General features: G+C 42.1%; 2 protein-coding genes across 5 annotated transcripts in view; both read right to left on the bottom strand.

Moving 5' to 3' along the window:
- LOC121861796 (tRNA-dihydrouridine(16/17) synthase [NAD(P)(+)]-like) overlaps window positions 1–17,819 on the bottom strand; it is a gene marked incomplete at its 3' end in the record, with an annotated part of 75,190 nt that overhangs the window by 37,757 nt on the left and 19,614 nt on the right.
- The window catches only part of LOC121861795 (palmitoyltransferase ZDHHC1-like), a 39,833-nt gene that overhangs the window by 10,167 nt on the left and 11,847 nt on the right, over window positions 1–17,819 (bottom strand). The gene's annotated exons all lie outside the window — the stretch shown is intronic.

The raw sequence follows: 17,819 nt of genomic DNA, 5'->3' as shown, positions 1-17,819 counted from the left end.
ATTTAGTGAACCCATTTTCGAGTGTGAGTTGGAGGGGGTTGTATCTAGTGAACCCATTTTGAGTGTGGGTTACAAGGGAGGTCGTATCTAGTAAACCCATTTTGATTGTGGGTTAGAGGGGGTTGTATCTAGTAAACCCATTTTAAGTGTGGGTTAGAGGGGGTTGTATCTAGTAAACCCATTTTGAGTGTGGGTTACAAGGGAGGTTGTATCTAGTGAACCCATTTTGAGTGTGGGTTAGAGGGGGTTGTATCTAGTAAACCCATTTTGAGTGTGGGTTACAAGGATGTGTATCAAGTGACATATTTTTTTTTTTACAGGAAGAACAAAACAAAATGTAAACAGTGTTATCTCCCTGTTGTTGTGTGATGGCAGGGGAAATTGTGTGTAAGTGTCAAGACAAGATTAAAATCACTCCGTTCACTTTAATATAATTTTGAAACTTTCTAATTAAGATTTAATCACTGGGAGTTTATTCCGTGAGGCGAGGCGAGAAGAATTAATTTTGCAGCAGACAGTGGCTAGTTTATTATGCACCCCATACTTCTCCTCTGAGTAGTAGCACACTATGTATTACTGAATAGAGGCCACAAAGGGCGTGTATAACAAACCCCAGTGCTCAGGATATTGTGCCATTGAATCCTACCTGAATATTTACAGTGTATTGTTTGTTTAGTCCAGTATATAGGAGTAGAGTTATGCATACTTGTGTCAGGGGCATACTGCCAGTGTGATAGGGGGCATATTGTCTGGCCGCATATTTTGTTATTCACATCAGTATGAGAGACATTCAAGATGGAAAAAAAAAGTGAAAACAATCTTAATACATCAGCTATCATGCCACCAGAGATAAAGCGTTGTTTCATTTCACACCCTCTGCGCTTGGACCCGTCCCCTAAAAGGTTGTATTTTCTCACGGTGTAGGACGGAGTGTTGGGAGAGCGTGGCCATATGTCTGGTCATAGTGTTGCGTTATGTGGTGGTGTGGGAGGGTTGAGGTAGTTGAGTTTTCCCCTCACTGACCCCACACCCCCCCACACCCTCCACCCTCCATGTCCTTACATAACCTTAGGCAGCTGACTCACCTGCGCCCCCCCCCACACACACAGCCACTGAGCGCTTAGGCACATATGTCGGATAACTTGTCGGATCACTCGAAATTATCCGTACCATCCTAAATTTCTGTGAGGTGATCCAATTAAATGATCATTAAGTGGAGGGAATTAAACCCAGAGTCCAAATATAATCTCCTCCAAATTATGCGAACAATGTCCCAAAAAGATTAGACCTGATCCAACTTTTCCAACTTTCCTAAGTATTGACGTCAGCAAAAAATTGTTGGTAGCAATCTCTGGCTCCCCGCAATATTACCCGAGGAACAATGTCAGGAAAGAGGTATTGAGAATATACTTTTCTGCTTTAGTGAACTGTATTATACCGTAGTTCCCAAGCGAGAGTTACATATTAAAGAGCAGCCTCACGATTCTCATGGTCACTCCCTGAACTTATCTTAGAAAGTATAAGTAACGCATTAAGAGGTATTCCTTTATTAGATGGTACAAGGATATTCAAGATTGTTTATCGTCTTGTCTGCGGACCCTGACATTACAATACGTTGACTATAAAGAAATCACCCAAATTAACAACAACAACAATGGCAGCTACAGTCCGAGTCAACCCAACGTTGTACACGGCAAAGCAGCTTTAAGTTGGCCAACTCCCCAGGTAAATCCACACAGGCATTTCCAATCCGTTTACTGATTAAATACATTGTAACCCAGCCTGACTCTCCCCCTCTACCACACGATAATCCACGTGTTTTTAAAGGCAGAATTACCATAGTGAGGTTTAGTGAACGGTATTTACAACACAATATATCAGGTGTTGACATAAACACAGTAATTGTAAACCTAACCCAACCATATGCTGGGTCATGTATCGGTAACTACTGGTAGAGGTAATTCGCTAATTTCCCTATAACAATCCCATCATCGTTAACATCATTACTGAAATACCTTCCACCCATCTATACCCAAAACCACACAACAATCATTATTAATCAAGACAACAATATTTTTTTTCCATCAACCTTCTTCAACTGATTCCGATTGTACAACATTTGGAAAGTTAAGTTAATTTTCTTTTTCAGTCTACACAAATATTTCTCTTTCTCCTGACGGTAAAAAAAAAAACTCTATATACACTGGACGGTCTTTCCCCCAATACACCTCAGTCCCTTATGTTTTCTGCTACCTGGAGGGGAGAAGCACTACCACAAGTCCTACCTGGAGGGGAGAAGCACTACCACAAGTCCTACCTGGAGGGGAGAAGCACTACCACAAGTCCTACCTGGAGGGGAGAAGCACTACCACAAGTCCTACCTGGAGGGGAGAAGCACTACCACAAGTCCTACCTGGAGGGGAGAAGCACTACTACAAGCACCCGGGTCTTCTCTGCTCCGTCAAACGTCCTCATGAATCACTATACCCACATCATTCCCTCCAGGCTATGATGACCTACACTATACCTACATATATGCTGTCTCTCATCACCAACCAGCTAACTCATTCCACTCACAACTGAACCTGAAGTATGAGTAAGAAATAACCTCTTTATCTTATCTCTAACGACCTAACTACTACTACTAATACCTAAACTATCCAATTGGTTGACCTTTTTTCTGAGTACCCATCTACCCCACGTCACACTTAAGTCTCTCTATCTTTGTAACTCCCTAACCTAACCAAACCTAACCTAACCTAACCTTAACACCTTGTAACTACCTAACCTACCCTCTATCACGCACTACCAGACGCTACAAAACAAATAACAATTCCTACTTCAACTATTACCTCCATAACTTCTACTTTCGTTCCTGGAAATTTCTCATAATTACAGTTTTTTTTTATCACTAGAACACAATTATTCTTAAAATGGATCACAGTGTCCACCCCCTCCTCCTTCCCCCTCCCCACTCCTCTCCCCTTCCCTCACCCTCCTCCTCCCCCTTCCCCCCTCCCCTTACCCTCCTCCCCCTCCCCTCACCCCCCCTCCCCCTCACCTCACCCCCCCTCCCCCCACCCCATTTATTGAGTATACTGACACATTAAAAAAAAAAATTATGTCCACCGTGCTCCCTCATAATTCCAGAAAGCCACATAATAAAAGGAATCCAAACACAAGCAGTGGCTACATACACCAGCCAGCCACTAATGCATATGATTAAGCTAATGTAAACAGACTACCACCACAATTAAACACGGCTTTTATGGTCGGAACTTTTTTATTGTATTTACTTTTTTTTATTTTGCAAAACGTAATATATGAAAAAATATATATACAATTACACAACACAAATATAGGAAAATATAAAGTGTGATTGTGATGTAATATTTATAAACTTTTTTGGGGGGGAGAGGGGGAGGGGGTGAGGGGGGGGGGCTAATATTAAATTCCCTTTTTGTCTCTCATGGAAAGAATCATTTATAGGTATTTTATGAGAAAAAAACTGTCTGGTCTTGTAAAATAATATATAGTACCTGTCTAGATAATCAAGCTATACTTTCATTCCTAAAAAAATAATAATAATACTTTCACTTTCCATAAAATTCATTATGGTAGATGTAGTATTTATTTTTGTCAATAACAAAACCAAACAAATTCTAACACCTCACCTCAACACGTCACCTCAACACCTCACCAACACGTCACCTCAACACCTCACCACCTCATCTCACCACACCACCTCACCTCAACACCTCACCTCACCACACCACCTCACTTCAACACCTCACCTCCCACCAACCACTGATACCACGGGTGCATGTTATGTATTAATCATTTATGTCTTCCGCGCTAAGTACATGGTTGTCGTCCGGATAACCTGGAGTATAGTAGTTAGATTTTCCGGATTTTACAAGAAGATATTTTCAAACGGGTTTAATAGGGATCAGTTTTCCGGAATTACGAGATATCAAAATCCGGACGAACGGTATTTAATTTACGCTTTCCGGAATTCCTAGACATTAAAATCCGGACTATCGACATTGATTTAGAAGAGGCAAAAATAGAGCTTGAAAGAGAACATTTAACTTGACAATATTAAATGAAATGACTTTAGAGTTCCATAGAAATTTGTTTATTTATTCCATACATTTTAAAAAAAGCATCGATGGGGTAAAAATAATAATTGAGACATAGATATTAAAACTAAGAGGAGCTTTGTTGACATCAGGCAGCAACAGTGTTAGGTTAGGTTAGATTAGGTTAGGTTAGATTAGGTTAGGTTAGGTTAAGTGTTAGACAGTGAAACAAGTCTTCACCTTTAGGTCCAACATCGAGGTCTATTTTTCGGAATAATTTCAAGCACAGAGAGAATGTCATTAAACTCGAAATGACAGTAAATGAACTTGTGATTTAAAGATCTATTAAGTGAATGACATCAAGAGGACATCAAGTGAGTTAGACGAAATACCTGAAGCATACCTACCTGGTATTATTTGTATCTAACCCTTTGAGTCCTGAAGGGTTAAATCACTGTTGTCAAAGGGTTAAACCATCGTCGTTCAAAGGGTTAAATCATCGTCGTTCAAAAGGTTAAACCATCGTCATCAAAGGGTTAAACCATCGTCATCAAAGGGTTAAACCATCGTCATCAAAGGGTTAAACCATAGTCGATCAAAGGGTTAAACCATCGTCATCAAAGGTCTAAATCATCGTCGTTCAAAGGGTTAAACCATCGTCATCAAAGGTCTAAATCATCGTCGTTCAAAGGGTTAAACCATCGTCATCAAAGGGCTAAACCATCGTCATCAAAGGGCTAAACCATCGTCGTTCAAAGGGTTAAACCATCGTCATCAAAGGGCCAAACCATCGTCATCAAAGGGTTAAACCATCGTCATCAAAGGGCCAAACCATCGTCATCAAAGGGTTAAACCATCGTCATCAAAGGGCCAAACCATCGTCGTTCAAAGGGTTAAACAAATGTATCCTCCTGGGCTCTTCATCATTTACAATAAAAAAAACCAGCAAGACTTAAATCAGGAATTATTTTTATTTCCCAACATACTACAAACTACACATCATCCACCACTGTCAAGGCTAACTACAATTAACATCTCACCTCACTTTGCGCAACGCTAAATAGGGATAATGGCGACATAACAAAAAGTGAACTGTATAAGGTGTATTTACTTGCGGGCTTTAAATTGGATGGTCGGTAGCCAATGTATGGGTCGATGAGAGGTCTGCTGTAGGGGAGATGATGGGGGGAGAGAGGGGAAGGGGGAGAGGAGGGGAGGGAGAGGGGTTAGAGGAGGGGGGAGCAAAATAATGTGATCCGGATGCAGGAGGACCGACCTATACCAAAAATCAATGACGCTTGATTCTCGTGAGCAGACCAGGAGGAAAGTGGCCGCCATCTACATTACATTATAATACATATTTACTATGCACCACACACCCTCCAACATAACTACTGACCCTCCAACACAACCACCCACCCTCCAACACAAAACCACACCCTCCAACATAACTACTGACCCTCCAACACAAAACCACTCACCCTCCAACACAAAACCACTCACCCTCCAACACAACCACTCACCCTCCAACACAAAACCACTCACCCTCCAACACAACCACTCACTCCCCAACACAAAACCACTCACTCTCCAACACAAAACCACTCACCCTCCAACACAACCACTCACTCTCAACACAAAACCACTCACCCTCCAACACAAAACCACTCACCCTCAACACAACCACTCACCCTCAACACAAAACCACTCACCCTCCAACACAACCACTCATCCTCCAACAAAAAAATAATTAGAGAAGAGAAACAAGAACATAATATTAGTCAGAATGAAAAAAAAAATAGTGAGAAATAAAAATGCCAATTCCAGATATTTAGGAAGATTACGTGTCAAAAAAAAAACAATTTGAAAAAAACAATTTACAAAACAATTGAAATAAATAAAAGTAACAGACACACCAGTTGATTGTTTAGTTAAGAAGAAAATAAAAACTATCAGGGGAACAGATAAAGAGAATTTATAGTATAGATATGCAACATGTACAGTAGTATGTAAGTAAGAAGGAAGGAATAGGTATAAGGATCAGGGGAAATACGTAATATAAGGAATAATGTGAAGGAATGAAATAAGAATACAAAAAATATGAAGGTAGAAATAGAAGGAAGAGGGAGTTACATTGTTTAAGTTTCAATGTGAGGGAGTGGATAGGCCTAAAAATATGCAGGTGGATGATAGGCCTAACAAGATGGAGGTGGATGATAGGCCTAATAAGATGGAGGTCAAGGATGGGGGATAGGCCTAAAAGATGAAGGTCAAGGATGGGGGATAGGCCTAAAAGATGGAGGACAGGCCAAAAAGATGGAGGATGGATGATAGGCCTAACAAGATGGAGGTGGATGATGATAGCCCTAACATGATTGAGGTCAAGGATGGGGGATAGGCCTAAAAGATGGAGGTCAAGGATGGGAGATAGGCCTAAAAGATGGAGGTGGAGGATGGATGATAGGCCTGACAAGACGGAGGTGGATGATGATAGCCCTAACATGATGGAGGTCAAGGATGGGGGATAGGCCTAAAAGATGAAGGTCAAGGATGGGAGATAGGCCTAAAAGATGGAGGATAGGCCTAAAAAACGATGACAGAGGATGACTCAAACAATTGATGGTGGAGGATGAACCTATAAAGATGGAGTATGAAGGATGGAGGATGGTTCAAACACGATGGAGGGTTAAAAGTGGAAGATGATCCTATTGATGTGGAGGATGTAGGATGGGTCAAACAAATGAAGACACATGATGACAGTAAGTGGTGTGTGTGTGTGTGTGTGTGTGGAGGAAAGGAAGGTATAAGGTATAAAGGTATATAAGTTACGTCACCAATGCTGTCATGTGATGTTATGTTTGGACGAGAGAGAGAGAGAGAGGAGCCACCACCAGAAATGCTAACAGTGTATTTGGTGGGGCCACGTGGTTATCGATAAAGGTTAATAAATGTCAGCAAGAAACTACCCCTCTAACTCTACCCCCACCCCCCTTATACCTGTTCTACCACCCACAGTCACCCATAGTTTTAACGTAGTTCTTTCCCTCTCTCTCTCTCTCTTGTTAAATTGTTCTTATTTTTCCCAAGGTATTGTTATCGTATGTGGTTTATTTTCAGGTTTGGCGGTCACACACACACACACACACACACACACACACACACACACACACAAATTCAGCGATACGAAGACGCAACCCAGGTAAAGGGGGGGGTAGAGGTCTGACAGGTGTAGTTGCCCAATGGTTGAATATTAGTTTACCTGGTGGAGCATAATATTGTGCCTCAGAACGGATGGATCTGAAGAACAACAACAGAAAACGGAAGGAGCATAAGAATGGCAACAGAAAACGGGTGGATCTTAAGAATAACAACAGAAAACGGACGAATCTTAAGAACCACAGAAAACGAAAGGCATTTTATGGGTAACACTAGAAAAAAACTAAACTAATAAAACACATGATGTAAACAAACAATTCAAACATCCTGGGTTTATCTAAGACGAGAATGAAGATAAGAAGAGATAAAAAAAAAATTCCCATGAAGATAATAATAAAATACAGGTAAGACACGATGATACACGATTATACACCTGAGTTAATTAATACAGGTAAGACCGGATGATACACGATTATACACCTGAGTTAATTAATACAGGTAAGACCGGATGATACACGATTATACACCTGAGTTAATTAATACAGGTAAGCACCGATGATACACGATTATACCCCGAGTTAATTAATACAGGTAAGACCGATGATACACGATTATACACCTGAGTTAATTAATACAGGTAAGACACGATGATACACGATTATACACCTGAGTTAATTAATACAGGTAAGACCGGATGATACACGATTATACACCTGAGTTAATTAATACAGGTAAGACAGGATGATACACGATTATACACCTGAGTTAATTAATACAGGTAAGACCGGATGATACACGATTATACACCTGAGTTAATTATACCTGAGTGGAGATAATGATTGTATTGCTCCGTGAAAGGATTATTATCAGCATCACCTGAAGACAACAAAAGCAGAAACATAATTACAAGACACATACAGTGAAACCTCCTCCGTCGGGGGTGGGGGGGAGGGGCGGTTAGTGGTAGCCAGAGTGAAGCCCGGGCACATACGAGATAGATAGATAGATAGATAGATAGATAGACAGACAGCATTATGGCAACAGACAAGACTAAAATATACGGTGTAGATTATGTAGTTTATCTCAAGGTGAAACAACAGCAACAACACCATTTTGATAAAGATTTGCACCACTCAACATACGCATAAAGAACAGGAAAGACTAACACTACCAACGGATGATAATAAAGTTTGACGTGCAAGAAAACTTACATAGAAGTTGTAGTAAAACTTGCTGAAACTGTTACCGGAATTCTTTGTGTTTACATTACATAATTATCTAGTTCGTTGTATATATGAAGTACTTAAGTGATCTATTTAAAGTCTAGTTAAACCTATGGGCTATGATGTATACTTTGAGTCATTCTTTATATAGTAACTAATCTCCAAATGGTGTAATGTTCAAATCCAGGAAAGATGAAAAAGTTTAAGAGGTGAAAACAAGTACCGGAGTTCTTGTCGTGGTAAAGACCATTATGGCCCGCGAGCCTCTGTAGCGGTGGGTAAAAAAAAGGTTCCCAGATTAATTCTTTGGTTAAAGGTGAGGGCGGCAACCACCTCAAACCCCTGAGCAAGGGATCCACGCGCTTATACTAACCCTCAACAATGAATTCCAATCCCACTGTGGTAGTCTCGCCTTGTGTCTAACCAGTGTCGTAACCCTGTGTACTGATGTGTGTATACCGCTTACTTCAGTATACCACACACGGTAAAACACTTCACAGGCCGATACACTCGCTACACGTTCACTACACACTATCAATATGTGTGGGTGTAAAGTAAATATTGTTTAATATTCAATTCCCTCATATTATATCCATACGCTATTCCTGTTAACTGGTGTACCGTATACCGGCTGCACCGTCTCTGCACTGTACCGGCCTTCAGAATAACAATGTACCTCAGAATCAGACACTTCACTACATCAAGCTATAACTATTAACACACTCTTATTATCACACCATCATTACCGCACTCCCTAAACACACCACACACCATCACCACCAGTATCACACCACCACCACACACCTACCAGCAACACTACCACCACCACACACCTACCAGTAACACTACCACCACCACACACCTACCAGCAACACCACATACAATACACCCTCAGTTTCCATACCACCATTTCAACAGTATATTCTATTAAACATTTATCAATACTCTAATACAACTAATTTTAGGGGAAACAATCTTCATGGCAAACTTTCTATGGACAACAATTAAATTATTTCAATCCCATACAATCATTTATTTTTTTGGGTGTGTCTTATTATTAACAATTAGATACCAAAACGAGAACATACCTACTGTACTGTAAGAGTATATATGAACAAATAGTGATTACCCAGTTCACTAAAATTATATTACCTAGGTTATATGCCGTCGTATAGAGACTAGTACTCCCCCTGTTTTATAAATTATAGTGCCCAGACCGTAGCCTAGATTATAGAGGCTACCCCCCCCCCCTTCTGTGTGTTATAAATTATAGTGCCCAGGTTGCCTAGACCGTAGCCTAGATTATAGAGTGTTCCTCTGTGTGTTATAAATTATGGCCTAGACCGTAGCCTAGATTATAGAGACTACCCCCTTCTGTGTGTTATAAATTATAGTGCCTAGACCGTAGCCTAGATTATAGAGACTACCCCACTTCTACCAGTGTGTTAATCTACACAATTTTACAGTTTCCTGGTTTTTCACCCAACTTGAAGGACTCTGAGAGGAGGGAAGCAGTGTGTTAAAGGTGAAAGGTGAATAATATCTACCATAATGCTGTGTAAATGTTGTTAAGCTACAATAAGTAATAGAATAAAAACAAATAAAAATACTGTCATAACAAGCATAAAAAAGATTGTATTTTAAAATTTCTCATATAATTCTATCTATTTATTTACGTTTAAAATATGATATAAAGACTGATTTAACCTCTTTAATGACGATGTATTTAACCCTTTGATGACGATGTATTTAACCCTTTGATGACGATGTATTTAACCTCTTTAATGACGATGTATTTAACCCTTTGATGACGATGTATTTAACCTCTTTAATGACGATGTATTTAACCCTTTGATGACGATAGTTTAATCTTTTCAGGACGATGATTTAACCATTTGAGGATCACGATTTAACCCTTTGGTGATGATAATTTAACCCTTTGAAGATAATTTAACCCTTTGACGACGACGATTTAACCCTTTGAGAACGATGTATTTAACTTTTTGAGGGTTAATACTGGACTCAAATGGGTTAATACTGGACTCAAAGGATTAATACTGGACTCAAAGGGTTAATACTGGACTCAAGGGTTAATACTGGACTCAAAGGGTTAATACTGGACTCAAAGGGTTAATACTGGACTCAAAGGGTTAATACTGGACTCAAAGGGTTAATACTGGACTCAAAGGGTTAATACTGGACTCAAAGGGTTAATACTGACTCAAAGGGTTAATACTGGACTCAAAGGGTTACTGGACTCAAAGGGTTAATACTGGACTCAAAGGGTTAATACTGACCAAAAGGGTTAATACTGGACTCAAAGGATTAATACTGGACTCAAAGGGTTAATACTGGACTCAAATGGGTTAATACTGGACTCAAAGGGTTAATACTGGACTCAAAGGATTAATACTGGACTCAAGGGGTTAATACTGGACTCAAAGGGTTAATACTGGACTCAAAGGATTAATACTGGACTCAAAGGGTTAATACTGGACTCAAAGGATTAATACTGGACTCAAAGGGTTAATACTGGACTCAAAGGATTAATACTGGACTCAAAGGATTAATACTGGACTCAAAGGATTAATACTGGACTCAAAGGATTAATACTGGACTCAAAGGGTTAATACTGGACTCAAAGGGTTAATACTGGACTCAAAGGGTTAATACTGTGGCTGTCAGATTAAACTGTATCCTATCTGACTTGTATATCCTTGACTTCTGGCCGAGGTTGGTGGGAAAAAATCTATCGCCAATCTCTCTCCATAATGTCAGAGGTTAGGTTAGGTTAGGTTAGGTTAGGAATTTTCACATTTTCATAAAGATTGGATTATACTGGTAATCGCTTGGGTGTGGTTAAGTCTAAAGATATGTCAAGTGGTGGGATGGGTGTGGTGGTGTGGTGGGTGTGATGGGTTTGGTGGTGTGGTGTGGATGGGTGTGGTGTGATGGGTGTGGTGGGTGTGATGGGTGTGGTGGGTTGGTGGGTGTGATGGGTTTGGTGGGTGTGATGGGTGTGGTGGGTTTGATGGGTGTGGTGGGTTTGGTGGGTGTGATGGGTTTGGTGGGTGTGGTGGGTGTGATGGGTTTGGTGGGTGGATGGATGGGTGTGATGGTGTGGTGATTTGATGGGTGGTGGGTTTGGTGGGTGTGATGGGTGTGGTGTGGTGGGTGTGATGGCTTGGTGGGTGTGGTGGGTGTGATGGGGGTGGATGGTGGTGGGTGTGATGGGTGTGGTGGGTTTGATGGGGTGGTGGGTTTGTGGGTGTGATGTGGGTGTGATGGATTTGGTGGGTGTGGTGGGTTTGATGGGTGTGCAGGTGTGATAAACATAGAGCTGGGTGAGTGTACAGGTGTTTTTTTTTTTGGGGGGGACGTACAGGTACAACAGGTGTGATGTGATGAGAGTACAGGTGAGGTTTGGTTATAGTCTAGACGGCAACATGTGGGATTACTGCGTGTGGGGTGGTGGTGGCAGGTATGGTGGGTGGTAAGTGTGGTGGGTGGCACGGTAGATGGTATGTGGGTGGTAAGTGTGGTGGGTGGCAGGTATGGTAGAGGTGGCAGGTGTGGTGGGTGGTAAGTGTGGTGGGTGGCAGGGTGGTGGGTGGTATGGTGGTGGGTGTGGTGGGTAGGTGTGGTGGGGTGTAGGTAGGTGGGTGGCAGGTGGTGGGTGGCAGGTATGGTGGGTGGTGGTGTGGTGGTGGTAGTGTGGTGGGTGTGGTGGGTGGGTGGGTGGGTGTAGGTGTGGTGGGTGGTAGGTGGTGGGTGGTGGGGGTGGGTAGGTGTGTGGTGGTGTGGTGGGTGGTAGATGTGGTGGGGTAGGTGTGGTGGGGGGGTGGTGGGGGGGGGTGTGGTGGGTGGCAGGCAGGTGTGGGTGTAGTGTTGTGACGAGCGTGCACGTGTGGCAGTGAGTAGGCACATGTTCTGGTGGGTTTGAAGTCGTGCTGGTGGGCGTGATGGCACATTGGTGGGCGTGAAGGGTGATGGTAGGCGTGAAGGGTGATGGTGGGCGTGAAGGGTGATGGTGGGCGAAGGGATGATGGTGGGCGTGAATGGGTGATGGTGGGCGTGAAGGCATGTTGGTGAGCGTAAAGGTATTTTGGTGAGCGTAAAAGTGTGGTGCTGGTGGGCGTGAGGGCATGCTGGTAGGCGTGAAGGGGTGATGATGGGCGTCAAGGCATGGTGGTGGGCGTGAAGGCAAGGTGGTGGAGCAAAAGCGGGGTGATCGATGTACAGGCCTGAAGGTGTAAAGGCAAGAGGTAGTGGGCGGGCTTGAAAAAAATGGTGGAAGACGTGAAGAGATGCCGGTGGGCGTGAAGAGATCCGTGGGGGGGCGTGGTGCTGGTTGTGGTACGAGTGACGGGACGATAGCTAGCGTGAAGACGTGGTGAAAAGTGTAAAGGCATAGGCGAGGAGGGGTGAGGATGTGGTACGCGTGAAGACGTGATAGATGACGTAAAAGCATGATAATAGTGAACGTGAAGGAATGATGGAAGGGGTGATGGGCTGGGGTGGGCAGGGGGTGAGATGGGGGCGTTGAGGCGTACGCGTATCAGTGGAGCGTGAAGGAAGGCGTGGGTGAAGGTGACGGTGCCATTCCCTTTAAGCAGGGGAGGGGGCGAGAAGGGCGGGCGGCGAGGGGAGGGGGGAGGAGGAGATTGCGTCATCAGAGGTCCACTTGTCCCACCTCCTGGTTCACCACACTTACCACCACATACCACATACTCCCTCCCATGTCATCACCATCATCAACATAGTATGGTACAGTAGCACATAAAGAGGCATCACCAACACTCTATACCTTCCTAGCGATTCACTTGTCATAGAAGCGTACAGTATATATATATAGTACAGGTAAGGTGTTATCATCGAGTGTTTTGGCAACTGAGTTAAGCGTGACCTAACGTTTGATTTATTCATGACGGGTCCCTCTCTCCTCCTCCCTCCCTCTCTCCCTCTCTTTCTCCCTCTCTCTCTCCCTCCCCCTCTCTCTCTCCCTCCCTCCCCCTCTCTCCCACTACCGCACTCTTCATTACATTTTTTACCTACACACTCTTCTCCACAATCCCCTTACACCTTAGAACAACCTCACACTCACCTCCCCCACACACACTCACCTTCACCTCAAACTCATTACCCACACTCTACACTTGCCCCCCCCACCACCTCCTGCCACAAATAGTACATTCTCAGAATAGCCTTTCAAATATTCATACAAATTAAGGTATTTATCATATAAAATTCATCATTTAACAGAGACTAAACTATAAAATAACTCATAATTTGGTAACAGGGTTAATTCTGAGGTCTTTGTAATCCCCCCCCCCACCTAGTCCCCATTGGGCATGTCATCCTGCTTTACTGATCAGTGCTCACACAAGGTCCTCCTCCCCCTTGAGTCCTGTCCTTACTACCCTGATTGGCCGCCTCTGAACACCTCCTCCACCTGTTGTTTAGATCTTACGGTTAGTCAGGGAAGCCTCAGGAACAAACAACAAAGGAAGGCTGGGCATTATCTTGTTTATATTTAAATTAGCTACGATGAACAGGTGATTTAACACAAACAGTTATTGAACAACAAACAGAGAGCCAGAGAGTGGGAGCTTCCTCACTCAGCCCTAAGTGGACCAACAGGTGTGAGTGACTGAACCCGAACGTAACACCGCCACCCAGCCACCAGGTGATGCCTATCAATCATTTATATATATATATATATATATATATATATATATATATATATATATATATATATATATATATATATAACATTTGCATACGTGCATGTGTGTTTTTATGTATACTGAATGTGTGTAATGTCATAGTGAGTCTTGCATCAACAACAGCAACATGTCCCTTGGCTGTCCATCTCCTCCATCCCGGGTACTGACGAGCAATAAACCTGATGGCAAAGCTAAAGCTGTCCAGTGGCCCCGGGATGACCCACCAGCATCAGGTTCTGGGACACCTTTCAACGGGTACTTGATGATGCAGCAGCCTATGAGGTCGCTACCCCGGTATTGGTGCTCCAGTATTCCTACCAGAGTCACGTGAAATCAACCCAGTTTAGGGAACCTCCTTGACGAAACACAACTTTACACTGAATTAATCTGAAAATATGAAATCATCTGTGCCGCTTTAATGATGACTGGAAGTGGCGGCGCTGTATATACACGGTGGAAAGGTATATGAGGTCTGAGAATGAACACTACGAGAATAGCGAGACACTTTACCCAAACAAACCGCATCTCATATACCACGATCACGCCACCTAACTGAGACTCGTCATCAGCACACGTCACTTGATGGTGGATTATTTAAGCCACGGAGGAACGAACAACTGGTAATGAATAACACAGACCCTTGTAATCCTGTATACCCCCCGCACACTCCCCAAAATAAGATAACAGCATCTATAGTTTCTACCACATCATTTGGGACGACTAGACAGTAACACAAACGCTACTGAATCCGACCACTCATATTGTTACATCATTCCCTTTCCACCCTAATGATCTCTCTTGGTCTTGAACACATCACTGATCTACACATACACACACACACACACACACATTGCTACCCTCTTCTGAGTATAATCTAAAAATATATTATTGGAAAAAAAAACGTAATTACGAGAATGAATTTATTTGATATAAACTTTATTCCAATTATCAACAGACTATTCCTGAACGATAGATGACGTATTTCCTTCCAATTAAAAAATAAACACACCTTTTGGATTCATTTATGGCCTTGTCTCCTATTTGAATTCATCTCACACCTAGTCGTATATAATGTATTAAGTGTTTATAAATATGACATGTCGTTCGTGGTAAAAAGGTGATGAGAAGTGAGAGGCGTGGCTCCTTCCTGTCCCTGATGCAACTCCAATATGGGACGGTCTCATTAGTAGGCACCACCGTTATCGATCTGCACCTCCCCCCACCCTCCTTTACCCCTCCACCCCTACCCCTAACCATTACCACCCAATGACGACGTTCTTTCTCACCTCCACTACCCCTCCACAACCCCCCCTCCCCCTCCATCACCTGCCTCCAACTGTGTTACTTTTAATTTACCTCGACCAAGTGCCTCCCCATATTAACTACTACTACCCTTTCAATCCCACCATCAATAACTAAATCCCCCACGTCAATCACACACCTCTCTACCACCCTTCATCAATAACACACTTCACCACCATCCACTAACAACCATCTATGTCAATTACAATCTTCACTCATAACTACGAATCACAACTTGATATAAAAATCCACTTGTTTTGGCCCATAATTCAACTCGTGGGCCAAGGAACAACATAAACCTCAGGATCTCCTCCAACTACACCACATCTTCTCTATCCATACTGTAGTGGTTCTTTGTTTTATGATTATACTCTTTCCTCTTATTACTAGAGACCCTCACACACCAGTTCTCAGTCCTGGTCTCTTCTTACTACATAATAGAGCTGAATACAGGCCCGTCCTTTAGGGGGGGGGGGGGCCAACAGGAGCGACCGCCCGGGGCCCAACACTAGACCCAGTGACCTCGGACACATTACCTGTTGACTGGTTAATCTGACCTGACGGCTTACGCCACCATCGCAACCGTGACCTCACCATCCACAGCGACAGTCCCATGGGGGATGGTGGGGGTGGGTTCCTCTGACCGCATAATCTGACTCCATATATATTTTTTTTTCTGGGGCCCCGCAGTGGCTGAGTTGCCCCGGGCCCCGCACCCTCCTAGGGACGGCCCTGGCTGAATACAATAGTCCACCGTTGTGTAGGGGTTAAGGACCTATTCAACATTACTCTCAAACATACTTAATATTTTGTTGATATTATTATTCACAAAAGTTGATCATTTTAGTTTTTTTTAAATACTTAAAAAAAAAGTCATTAAAACAGGTAAAGAAAATTTTAATTCTGATGTTATAACTTAGAAAAATTATCATAATATGAAGGCTGCGGGGTGAGATAGAATCTTGGCTGAACTACGGGCCTAACTATATAAAGTTTTGATATCAAACCTTTAATAATAATAATAATAATAATAATAATAATAATAAAAATAATAACAATAATAATAATAACAATAATAATAATAATAATAGCAATAATAATAACAACTTCAACAATAACAACAATAATAAGAATAAAGAGAAACATGGTGTGTACTTAGACAGTTACCGAGGACTGGGGTTCACTTAGTGTGTCGATAAACATAATCCGACTCCAGAAGGTGTAGTTTGTGGCGTTAAATTGGTCAATATAAGGCGCAGCGTGCTTTAGGACCCACTGTATTACCACCACAAGTACAACCATCACTAACAACACTATCATAACTACTGCTACAACTATCGCTAACAACTCTATTACAACGATGATTACAGCTACAACCACCACTAACAACATAGGGAAGAACAAATCACCTACATCATCATCATCATCATCATCATCATCATCATCACAACTACCATTACGAACATAATTGCCATCACCAATAACACATACAAATAACAAACACTCATAATCGTAAACGAGCAACAAGACCAACGACCCTGTGAACTAGCTAACAACCATCACCACATGAAACAACCAATTAACAACCATCAGCATCAACAACACCACCACCACCACCACAGCAATGACAATTAATACCACCTTCACCACAAACTACTAGGAACAATTAAATGATATAGTTCTATTATAAACCAGTAATTATCAGTTATGTACTTCCTGTTATTTATAAAAAAAATCTACCTTAATTACCTAGACGTCACCTGAGTCTCCTTGTTCGGTTCAAGTCACTCAAAAAAAACTATCTATACCAAATTGTCTTGAAAAAATATGACACAACAGACGAAGGATTTTGACAACCCTACCGAGACAATAAGAGTCGTAGTGTTCATTCTGGAATTCATCGATCACCCCAAGTACAGATAGTTTTGAGGGTGGCACTACGTTAGACCCCTGTACACCCTCTTTGGTCCACACAATCCTATAGTGAGAAGGTACTGCGGTACTCCTCAGATTGTATTTATGTCTCATGCAGTAATTTAATTATTACTTGTGTTAGAATCCCCAGATGCATCGATCGTAAAGGTGATGTAATGTTGGGAAAGGTTTTATAAGATGGGAAGTTGGAGATGCAAGTTCAAGATATCTTATTAACATTCTAGATATTTTTTTTTTTTTACAATTGCCAACAGAATACTTCTTCCGAATAGATTTTTATAAGAACCTGGAGATAAATTCCTGACGAATATTTATATATCTTTTTCCATCCCCTTTTAGATAAATATTTAAGTGGTAAGAATCTCTCGCTTTTATGTTTTCTCATATCAATAAGT

Source organism: Homarus americanus, unplaced genomic scaffold, assembly GCF_018991925.1.
Source record: "Homarus americanus isolate GMGI-L3 unplaced genomic scaffold, GMGI_Hamer_2.0 scaffold8148, whole genome shotgun sequence".
Taxonomy (NCBI): Eukaryota; Metazoa; Arthropoda; class Malacostraca; order Decapoda; family Nephropidae; genus Homarus; species Homarus americanus.
The sequence above is the reverse complement of the archived record's forward strand: the minus strand, read 5'-3'. Positions and strand labels throughout refer to the sequence as shown.